The sequence below is a fragment of the Marmota monax genome, unplaced genomic scaffold (genome assembly GCF_021218885.2).
Source record: "Marmota monax isolate L192 unplaced genomic scaffold, Marmota_monax_Labrador192_F-V1.1 WCK01_AAM20220418_F8-fsc00098, whole genome shotgun sequence".
In the NCBI taxonomy this organism is placed as follows: Eukaryota; Metazoa; Chordata; class Mammalia; order Rodentia; family Sciuridae; genus Marmota; species Marmota monax.
In genome coordinates, this window is record NW_026694639.1 from 1,384,346 (window position 1) to 1,397,062 (window position 12,717).

The window sequence follows — 12,717 nt, forward strand, 5'->3', positions numbered from 1 at the left end:
AATAAAGTTGCAGATGATAAATACGTCTAATAATTATAGAAGTCTGGATGTGTGTGTGTGTGTGTACACCAAAGAAGTGGGAGATTTGGATAATAATAATTTCATAAAGTTAGCAAGAGTCACTAGTATTACATATTGTCTATAAAGAACTGAATTCTTTTTTCTTCATATGTAGGTGTGTGTGCATAGGTTACATTGTTTCATAATCTGCAGTTGAGTCAAAATTAACTGAATGCCAAGTTCTTTAGGAGGTGAACACATTATAAAGAAGAGAACAAGTGATTTCTGCTGAATTTCAGTTATCTGTAAATTCCACTCATTCCCTTTAAAGGCAGATTTTATACTGTTCATCTACTAAAAAAAAAAAAAAAAAACAACTTTGTAGCCCTCTGTTATCCACAGAATAACTTCTATAAAAGTAAATTTGGTGAAATAATTTAAAGCCTTCCATGATTTATCCTGTCTCTTCAGAAACTAGACACTCTTGTTAGTGTTTAGTCATATTAATTTATGGTTTCTTTCCTTACCTGCTCTTGTTTCCACAATCAATTCTTTATGCAGCATGGTGATTATAATTACAACCTCTGAATGTCAAACTTTGTTCCACTGCTTAGTAGTTGAGTCATCTTGAACAGGTTTCTTAATCTATAAGTGTCTCAGTGTATTCATCAATAAAATGTAGCTAATAATACTCATTTTATAGTGTTTCCATGAGAATCAACTGAAAAAATGTGTATTAAGTGCTTTGAATGGTATTTGGCCTTCAGTGAACATGTATTATTACCTCTGATTATGACAATGATGGTGACAGTGATGATGACTGAATGCCCTTCTCCAATGCCTAATTATTAAAATTTGACTTGTTCACTGGGTGTGATGGTGCACACCTGTTATCCCAGAGACTCTGGAGGCTGAGGGAGGAGGATCACAAGTTCAAGGCCAGCCTCAGCAACTTTGCAAGATCCTGTTTCAAAATAAAAAACAGAAAGGGCCTGGGATGTTGCTTAGTGATAAAATGGCCCTAGGCTCAATCCCCAGTACTAAAATATCTAAAAAATACACACACACACACACACACACACACACACACTTGTTCTAGGTTAATTCAAATTGTATCTATTCTAAAAAAAAAATTGTATGTCCCTTCCCATGCTTCTAGCTTATTTTTAAATGGACATAAATGCATGTAATTACACTCAGAGTGATAGTATATAAAATAAGATGAGTGGGGACAGCTTCATAAAGAAACTTAGCTTGTCTGAAAATTTTATATGAAGTGATCATTAATGTAGGTTTGACAAAGAACAGTCAAGCCTGAATGAAGAGGAGTATGGGGTAATATGAAATAGGAAAAGGCATGGTTTTTATAGGGAAAGTCATGAGTTTTTGTTTGGCTATACCTGAGGTCACCCAAAGGGAGAGATGATTCTGATGTTAGGGAAATAGGACAGGGTTAGAAAGATTGTCTTGAATTGTACAGTGAAATTGCAACGATTTAAGAAATCTCCCATTATCTTCCGTCACCTATCTCTTTCTTTTGTTCCAGAAAGACTTGTTTACATCAGATTTTTATAAGTGTATCTTCTTTATATTTGCAACATATTGATGTGGATAGAAAGCAAACTAAATCCTTTTTTATTTTTATTTTTTTATAGAAAAATGTCCTCAAGCATTTGAAAGAATTGCCTGGATCTCAGGCCATTAGCTGGGAAGCCAGAGTGTTGTTTTCCAGGTCACTGAGGATCATATCCAATGGTGTGGCCCTGACATAGACCGTATGGTGCTCCATTGAACTGGATTAATCATGTTGTGGGCTGCAGTCATGCTTCTAGATTTTCCCTTAGGACTGCCTGTAATATTTCATCTATATGTTCCTCACTTAGTGGGATTCCTGTTGTGCCCCAACATTTTTTCAGGCCAGAAATATATAAATACCACTATAGCCAGAATCCTTTCCTCCCACTTAGCTGTAGACAATGAAGACCTCCATTGCCAGGCTAAAGAAGCACTCCTGAATTCTCTAGGGAATCCTTCTATGGCAGCCATATTAAGTAGATTTATTCATCTGCAAATGAGATACACAGCATTAATCTTCTACAATAAATCCATATTTGGGCACTCTGGACACACATCAGCACAAATCTTGCTCTGTTCATTGGGCTTCCTGCTTCATCTTTTTGTTTGCACGAGGATTTCAACCTTTCTTGAACTTCAATTCAGTTGACCAAGGTTCTACTACTCTACCTAAACCTTGACTCCATTGTTCTCCGGAAGATACGTCCTCCAGGAACTGGCTGAGATTTTGTTCCTAACCAAATGTACAATTAGCAAGCATGACACTGCCACAGTTCTCTTTTCATTCTCTGCCTGGTGAACTGCACCACCTTTGATACCAGCACAAGCCCAGACAGTGCTGGGGTTCCTATGTACACTGGAACCTGTCCATTGTGGGAGTCAATCTTATGCCTGGGTTAGTTTCCGCAGACCGTATCTGCCCACTGCAAACCAACTCACTGCTGAAGTCCCTGCACTCTTGGAGCTTGTTCTCACCCAAGGTTCTTCAGCTAAATTACCCTTTCTATCTGACCCTGAGTTTTCTTCTTTAAAATATATATGTGGAAAGAAAAACAGGCAGTCCTTTATAGGCTGGCAAAATATTAAGTAGAATTCTGCTTCGTTTGTTTTATTTTAACTTGTCTTTAGTAAATATATACAGTAACTTTAAGCTATTCTAGATGCAATAGTTGATAGATTTTTAAAACCTTCCATTTTCTACATCCCAAGCATCTTCCATTTTCCATAACAGTTATTGAAATTTCTTTCTGATGGGTTTTAATTATTTTTATCATTGCTGTTGTTATTGGTAAGCAATGTCCCTTTGGCTGTCACAATGTTTAGCAGGCCTGAATAGACCAAGACTTTGAGTCTGTCAGGAGATGCAACCAAGACTGAAAGATTCAACATAAGAGCTGATATATGCAAGAGATATAAGTCTTTACTGAGAGCACTACGGTTAGCTGCAATATTTTTTTTTCCTCAAGTGGAAGTTGATTCAAATTTCCTCATGGATACAGCTAGAGATTTTTTTATTGTAATCTCCATCTAATGCTTAATCAAAATTTCTATCACCATTGTCATTCATGGCCATCATCATTATCATTGCAGCTGAGATTCTTCTGGTATAAGCTTGTATCTTTGTGCATATTGTATTTTAGGAATACAGTCTCTGTGAATACAATGCTATAGGACTCGGTGCCAATTGGAATAACCTGGTAATGGTTTAAAAAAAAAAAAGTCTTTTATTTATGTGCAACTTTGGCCCAGAGGCTGAGTGGACCACGCAGCATGTTAGAAATTGTCAATTCAACATATCAGAGGTGCACTGTGTGGAAACCTCCTAGGATCTGGAAATTGGACAGGATGCTGTACTCCCCAGCCCAGTCTCTCACTGAAGACCTGAGAAGAGAATTCCACTATTACACAAGGGCAAGGGAAAATTGACACACCCTGTCTGAATTTCAAGTAGTAATTGCTTGCTTGAAGAGGAATCAAAAAGAAATAAAACCAGCAGTGACATCAGCAAGATAGCATAACAGAGTTTTCCACTGTCATCTCCCCACAATGCACTTAATTTGACAGACACTCAAGAACAAAAGTATGTCGGGTGCAGCAATGCACGCCTGTAATCCCACAACTCAGGAGACCGAGGAAAAAGGATTTCAAGTTCTAAAGCCAGCCTCATCAACTTAGCAAGATCCTATCTCAAAACAAAAAGGGAGATGGCGGGGGATGTGGCTAGTGGTTAAGCACCACTGGGTTCAATCCTTATACAAAACAAAAGTATGTTTGTGCGAGTCCCAGAGTCTATTGGAGAAGTTCTAGCACACAAAGCAAAAGGTTTTAGAATAAACCAAGGAGGATAAGAAAAACAGGCTTACTTCCTTTGACCCAAGTTATCCTTCCCCTAAGGTGGCCCAGCCCAGTATCAAGAGAGACCTGCTGGGCCCACCAGTCTTTCCATAGGGGAGCGGGAGAGCATAACCACCCTAGATTTGCCTGATGCAGCCCAAGAAACCCACCTCTTTCACATCCCACCCAGAATACTGAAGAAATGAACAAAGCTGATTGATTGGGAAGAGTCAGGGGTCAGGGAAGAGGGGGAGGAACTTTCAGCATCAAGGCTCCCACCTCAACAAAAATCTGACCAATAACTTCCGGAATTCATCTGGAGCCTCATCCATAAGAATTAGGACTACTCTCTTGCAGATTCCTCCCTCCCAACTGGCCCACAGAAACCTCCAGTGCTCTGGGTGCTTTGCTCTTCTTCTCCTGTGACCAGATTCCTGTATGTGTCCCGCAACAGCAAACATGAGCCTTGCAGACAGTTGATCTCTGTGGAATTAGGAGAAGACAAAGTTGAAAAGAAAATTACAGGCCAATCCCCCCGATAAACACCTATGCAAAAACCCTCAACCAAATTCCAGCAAAACAAATTAAACAGCTCATTAAAATGATCATATATCATGGCCAAGTGGGATTTGTCAGAGATGCAAGGATGGTTCAACATATGCAAATCAATAAATGAGTTGTACCACATTAGCAGAATGAAGGACAAAGCCAGACAGTCATCTCCACAGATGCAGAAAAAGCACTTAAAAAAATTCAACATCCTTTCATGATAAGAGCTCTCAACAAAATAGGAGTAGAAGGAATATAGCTCAACAAAAAAAGGCCCCATATGAGAAATGTCTTCATTATACCCAACGGAGGCTGGGGGGAAGCTGAAGGCTTTTCCTTTAGGATCAGGAACAAGACAAGGATGCTCACTCTCACCACTTATTGTTGATCATAATACTTAAAATTCTACCCAGATAAATTAGGCAAGACAAAGAAATAAAAGACATTCAAATCAGAAAGGGAAAGTAAAATTGTCTCTGCTGATGATGTGACCTTATGTATAGAAAAGAAAACCCTACACAGTCCACTGAAAAAATGTTGGAACCATTAACCAAATTCAGTAAGATTTCAGGATACAAAATTAATTAAAATTTAATTAAAATTAAATTAATTACAATGGCATAGTTTAGGAATAAACTTAACCCAGGAGGTGAAAGATCTCTATACTGAAAACTATAAAACGGCGATGAAAGACATTGAAGGAGATACAAATTAATGGAAAGATATCCAATATTCATAAATTGGCAGAAATAATATTATCAAAATGTCTATGCTACCTATTATGGTATACAGATTGAAGGCAATCCCCATAAAAATTCCAATGGTGCCAGGCACAGTGGCATAGTGCCTACACAAGAGCCTGAGACAAGGAAATAACTTGAGCCCAGGACTTGGTGGCCAGTGTGGGCAACATAGTGAGTGAGAATCTGTCTCAAAGTGATAATAATAATAATAAAGAAATAAAAAATTTTTAAAGGAAGTAAAAAAATCCAATGGCATTTTTCACAGAGAGAAAAAGCAATTCTAAAATTTATATGTAATTACAAAAGACTCCAATTGGTATCAGCAATCTTGAAAAATAACAAAGCTATACCACATCAGACATTCTGATTTCAAATTACATTATAAAACTATAGTAATAAAAACAGTATGTTGGGGCTGGAGTTGTAGCTCAGTGGTAGAACACTTGCCTTACATGTGGGAGGCACTGCATTTGATTCCCAGCACCACATATAAATAAGCAAATAAAATAAAGATCCATCAACAACTAAAAAAAATTTAAAAAACAGTATGTAACTAACAATTTAAAAAAGAATATATAAAAACTTAAATCAACCAACAGATCAGAAGAGAGAGTCCAGAAATAAACATACATTTTTAGTTAACTAGTCTTTGACAAAGGTGCCAAGAATACACAATAGAGAAGGGACAGTGTCTTCTGCAGTGTTGGGGAAACCAGGTATCCACAAGCAAAAGGCTGAAGTTGAACACTTATCTTATATCATATGCAAAAATCAACTAAAGTTGATTAAAGACTCGAAAGTAAGACTTGAAACCAAAAAAGTTCTAGAAGAAAAGATGATGGAAGCTCCTTGAAAAATTTTTTGAAAGGATCTTACAAGATTTTTGGATATGACACCAATAGCACAGGCAACCAAAGCAAAAATAGCCAAGTGAGACTACAGCAAATTAAAATTTCTGCACAGAAAACAGAACAGTGAACAAAATGAAAGGAGGATCTACAGAATGGGAGAAAATACTTTTAAACCATATGTCCTCTAAGGAATTAATATTTAAAACACATAAGGAATTCACATAATTCAACAGGGAAAAAACCCCCAAATAATTCTATTTTAAACCCAGCAAAGAACTTGAATAGAAGGTCCTTTTCCAAAGAAGATACACAAATAGACAATGGTATATGAAAAGCTCATTGTCTCTAATCACCTAGGGAATGCAATGTCAAAAGCAGATAAATAAAATATGGACTGGGAGTGGAACTCAGTGGTAGAGTGTGTGCTTAGCATGCACAAAGTCCTGGGTTCAATCCCAAGCACCAAACATGCAAAAGATAAGTATTGGTAATGATTTGTAGAGATTGGAATTTAATTCCAACAGATTGCACACTGTTGGTGGGAATGTAAAACAGTGCAGTCATTATGTAAAAGTGTGGAGTTTCCTCAAAAAAAAATATAAATAGAATTACTATATGATCCAGCAAGTCCACTTCTAGATACATATGCAAAAGAAGTGAAATTAGAATCGTAAGAGGTATCTGTACTTCCATGTTCCAGCATAATTCACAACACAAAACATGGACATAACCTAACTGTCCATTAATGGATGAATGGATAAAGAAAATGTGGCATATATATACAATGGAATATTATTCAGTCATGAAAGAGAAGAAAATCCTACTATGTGACTATATGGGTAAACTTCATGCTAAATAAAATAAGTGAGTCACAGAAGGTATTTTTATGAGGCACCTAAAGTTATCTAATTTGTAGAACCAAAAGTAGAATGCTTGCCAGGGGATTAAAGTTTAGAAGAAATAGCTTTTGGCACAGAGTTCAAATTTTAGTTATCAGATTAATAAATTGTGTCAATCTAATGTAAGGCCTGGAGACTATGATTAATAGTATTGTATACTTAAAATTTCCCAAGATGGTTCTTAGGTATTATTACCACATAAACATACACACAAACCAGGGTAACAATGTGAGATGATGGGTATGTTAATTCGCTTGATTATGTAGTAATTTTACAAAACATATGTATATCAAATCATTGCATTGATATATATACCTTGAATGTATACAGTTTTTACCTGTCAGTCATACCTCAATAAAGCTGGGGGAAGTCCAGATATATTTACTAAAACTAAACTTTATGGAGTGCTGCCCATTGCTAGGCACTATGTCAGCCATGTTATACACAGTCACACATTTATTCTTTCACAAACTCTGTCACATAGTAGCTCTTATTGTGTCTTGTACAGATGGGGATACTAAAGGTTAGAAGAAAATAATACCACATCTCATTAGCTACAAAGTAGCAAAGCTGAGCTTTGAAACATTTCCTCTAGAATAAGAAATTGAGTGGGGGGGGGGGGGTTGTAGCTCAGTGGTTGAGTATGTACCTCTGTGCACAAGGCCCTGGGTTTGAACACCAGCACTGCAAAAATAGATCAAAAACCAGAATTTAAAAAAAAAAAAAAGGAAAAATGAACATCATTTGGGAGAGCTGGAGAAATATCTAAAAATAATCTGTTGCACAATTCAAAAGAAAATTCTGGAAAATGATTGCTTCAAGAGGCTGTTGAAAATGTTTGATAGGGTTCAAGAAGACGTGGCTCCTAGGAACTGAGAAGAGAAACCTTACAAGTGATCAAGACGGATTTTGTTTTCTTTTTTGATGGTGCTAGTGATTGAACATAGGGCCTCACCCTGGCTAGGCACATGCTCTACACTGAGCTACATAAGAGGAAAATAAAACAAAAAAGAAAAAGGGAAGTAGGCTAAACCATACATACTCTTACCTGTATTTGCACCTGGTTTTAGACTATTAATCTGCCATTGTGTTAGTTATCTATCCTGGTGCTACCATCTCACTCTATTATAACTTTGTGATGTATTAAGGGTAAGTCTGTCTTCAGGGTAAGTCTGTCTTCATTTATTTTTTATATGTGTGTATGATTTTTAAAATCTCTTGGCAAATACAAGAAAAGGAAACTTCCTTATTCTTGTAAATGTACCTAGGGAAAAACCTGCAGCAAATGTTTCTAACAGTGAAATGTTAAGAGCATGCCCTTTAAAGTTACAAACAAAACAAAATGGCCAGCCATCACTACTTTATGCAATATTATCTAGAGGTTATTGCGTCCAGTAAGGTTAAAAAAAAAAAAGAAATAAAAGATACAGACTTCAAAAGAAGAAACAAGCCAGGGTGCGCTGGCCACAACTGTAATCCCAGCAGTTTGGGAGGCTGAGGCAGGAGGATCTAGAGTTCAAAGCCAGCCTCAGCAGTGGTGAGATGCTAAGCAACTCAGTGAGACCCTATCTCTAAATAAAATAAAAAATAGGGCTGGGGATGTGGCTCATTGGTTGAGAGCCCCCGAGTTCAATCTCTGGTACCCATCCACCCCGCCAAAAAAAAAGAAGAAACAAAACTGACATTATTTCCAGGTGGGATGATTTAAAACAGGCATTTCAAGGGAATCTACAGATAAACTATTAGAATTAATGTGAGTGCTCACCTACTTTCCTGGACCCAAGATTAAAATGTAATGGACCTCTGAGTTTCCTGTACAATGAGGAAGGATTACTTATGAAAAGCTGGATACCCATAGGGCTTGAAGGGGCTCAGTAAGCAACACCCTCCTCCCCTCCTCCCACCTGAGCTTGGAAAAAACTGAAAGATGGATAAGTCCAGAAGAGACATCAGAATATCCGCAGAGACCAAAAGGAAGTGGGGCATTAAGACAGGAATTTCTGAAAACAGATGAAACAGAAAGTGCAAAGATTCCTAGGTGGGAGCAAGTCTGGTGAGCTAGGGTAACAGCAAGGAGGCCAGTGCCAAAGCAGGGAGAGACAGCAGCAAAGTGGCCAAGGGCAGGGAGGGCAGCTGGGTCAGAGAGGTCAACTGAGGTCAGAGAGGAAGCCAAGGACTCAGTGGTGCAGAGGTTGTGGACGTAATGCAGGCAGGGTGATAGATAGGAAGGATGTCTTTACCGATTTTTGAGGGACTCACATTCTTATTCTGATGGGCTCTTCTTGGGGGCTTGTGAAGAGAAGGAGTGTTGTGGGGAGTGAGGGGCAGAGGGCACAGATGAGGACGCAGTGGATGTGGTCCAGGTGAGAAATGGCCATGGCTAAGTGTGGGTGGTAGACATGGAAACTGTAATATCAAACGAACATTGAACGATGATTCAGAAGAATAACTCATGAAATTGGCAAAAGTGTGAGAGGAAGAGAGAGAGGAAGTGGAAAAGTTGGATTGCTCAAAATTGAACACATTAGAAAAATGCTTGCCATCACATGACAAAGAATGAATAGCCCTCAACATAAAAAACACATTACCCCTGCTGGGCAGGCGGGAAGTCCACCATAGTTATAAGCATCCATTCTGCTTGCCTCTGTGAACTGATGGATGTTCATTCACAAACTTCAAAACTGGTTCTGCATAAGTATGTTGATTTATTTAAAATTCAGGGACTTCCAGAGAGGAAAGAGCAACTTTTCCAAGTGGATTTTTATTCACTCTCTGTAACAGAAAGGAGCCCACTTCATTTCTGAGAGCTAAATAAACACATTCCAATTTTAAGCAAGATTATATATTTTGAATTTTCCTTCTAGTTTTATTGTTTTATTTTTAAACATTACAAATGGATTTTTTAAAAAATATTTATTTTTTAGGTGTAGATGGACAGAATGCCTTTATTTTATTTACTTATTTTTTTATGTGGTGCTGAGGATTGAACCCAAGACCTCGCCCATGCTAGGCAAGCGCTCTACCACTGAGCCACAACCCCAGCCCAAATGGAATATTTTATATGTAAAGAACCTACAAACCTGAAAGGAAAAGCCAGCCCTTGTTGCCTGGCCCCACCTGATAGCAGCACATCTCACCAGCAGTGGAAGTGACTGTGGAAGGGTCAAGAAAACCTACCAGAAGGAACAGGACTGGGGACACTGCACTCCTGGTGGAAAAAGACAGGAGGAGGATACAAAGAAAAGAAAAAACAAACAATAGAGTGGCAAGATAGTTTGCTGGTTGTATTTATCAGTTCTCAAGAAGCTCTATGAGCCAGGCGTGGTGGCACACACCTGTAACCCAGCGGCTCTGGAAGCTGGGGCAGGAGGATCATGCCAGCCTCAGCAAAAGCAAGGCACTAAGCAACTCAGTGAAACCCTATCTCTAAATAAAATACAAAATAGGCTGGAGATGTGGCTCGGTGGTCAGATGCTGCTGAGTTCAATCCTCAGTACCAAAAAAGAGGAGCTCTCAGAAATCTTTTCAGGAGAATTTCCTGGAGAGGGGGATTATTACCTTCATACACTTCACACTCAAAGAATTATGATTTTGAAAGCTAGAGTAAAATGCCACTGCCAACAAAGGTGGTGTTTGAAGAAGCCTAAACTTGGACACCAAACAAAGCAAGTGCTTGTTCACCTCCACAGAACTCACTCAGATTTCATCTGTGCCGGCCTGTCACAGAAGGCTTTCCTCATGCTTAAAAGTAGGCCTGGCAAATTGGTGCAACCACTATGGAAAGCAGTATAGAAAGTCCTCAGAAAACTTGGAATGGAACCACCATTTGACCCCACTGTCCCACACCTTAGTCTATAGCCAAAGGACTTAAAATCAGCATACTAGGGGCTGGGGATGTTGCTCAAGTGGTGGCGCGCTCGCCTGGCATGCGTGCGGCCCGGGTTCGATCCTCAGCACCACATACAAACAAAGAAGTTGTATCCACCGAAAACTAAAAAAAATAAATATTAAAAAAAAAAACCTCTCTCTCTCCCCTCTCTCTATCTTTAAAAAAAAAATCAGCATACTATAGTAACGCAGCCACGTCATTGTTTATAGCAGCTCAATTCACAATAGCTAAACTATGGAACCAACCTAGGTGTCTTTCAATAGGTGAAAGGATAAAGGAAATGTGAGATATATATATATCAATATCATATTTCTCAGCTTTAAAGAAAGAAGAATGAAATTATGGCATTTGCCGGTAAATGGCTGGAGTTGGAGAATATCATGCTAAGTGAAGTAAACCAATCCTGAAAAAAACAAAAGCCAAATGTTTTTTTTAATATGCAGATGTTAATTTACAATAAAGGGGGGCACTAGAGAAGAATAATGTTACATTAGATTAGGTAGAAGGAAGTGAAGGGAGGAGGGGGAGGGGATGTGGGGATAGGAAGGGTGGTAGAACGAAACAGACATTATTACTTTATGTATATGTATATGATTGCATGACCAATATGATTCTACAGCATGTACACTCGGAAAAACGAGAAATTACATCCCATCGATGTATGATATAATTAGTGAGTCCTTAATAACTTATCGACACCCTGGTACTGGATCTGGCCAGTGCAGAATAATTTTATGAATCATCAGGCAGGTAGAGAGAGAGCCACACTTAATCCCCTTTGAACATTGGCTCCTTTGCTTAGGAGATATGTGAGTGCTGGTGCTCCTTAACCCCTTTGTTCTCAGCTTTTTGTTGTGAATAACACATTTTAAAACAAAATGTTTGGGATGCTGTTTTGGAAAGTTGTTATAATTAAAATTGAGAAAAGAAGTAGCAGCATGCAGAAAGTTGCAATAAAAAACACTGATGTGTGTATCACTGGTAAATATACACACACATATACACATGTAAGACAATATATTTACAAAACTTTATTAGAGTGAGTCAGGGGAAATGGAATCACACAATTTAAGCATTAAACACCCTACAAATCTGTCACACTTTGAGGTCATTGAAGGAGTAACAATGAATATTGGTGTTTAGTTTTATATCATTTTATATTAAAGACTTTATTTCAGATTCAGCTGTCATCACAACAAATTGAGGTGATGATCAAGCTGCCTTTGATGATGACAGGAGCACAACACCAGTGACAAAGAGAGTAAATGGTTAGGCCCTGAGACCCAGTTAGTGTTTATGCTAACCCAGGCTTCCTGGGGACCCATCAGCTTTGGACCACAACCCTGTAAATCGCTCTTTTACTTTCCTGGCCTATAATGAGCAACCGAAATTATTGATGAATTTTGGAATGTGCTTAAGATACTGAAAAGTTCAGGTGGTGGAGATCTAGCTTTGGAGAATGAGCAGGAACTGGGGATCAACCCAAGTACTGCCAGGGAGCCAGCAAGGTCAACGGCATCCTCAAAGTGCCCCTGCGCACAGTTCAGTGCTGCACAGCCAGGCCCAGGATACTGTCCCCAGTGCTGAGGGCTGCCCTGTCCTTACATTCCAGGCCTGATTCATGCCTGGGGTGGCTCACTTGGTCAAGCTTGGTTCTGCCCCACCTGAAAAAGAGACTGAGAACATGGGGATCTGGACTTTTCTAAGCAATTCCCACTGCAATTCTCACAAGATTGGGCTGGAAGAAGGAGGAGGAGGAAGAGGAGGAGGAGGAGGAGGAGGAGGAGGAGGAGGAGGAGACCAACCCAAAATGACTTCTGAACAATGTCCACTATACACCAGGTTGAGGACTGTTACAACTCAAAATACAATGAAAG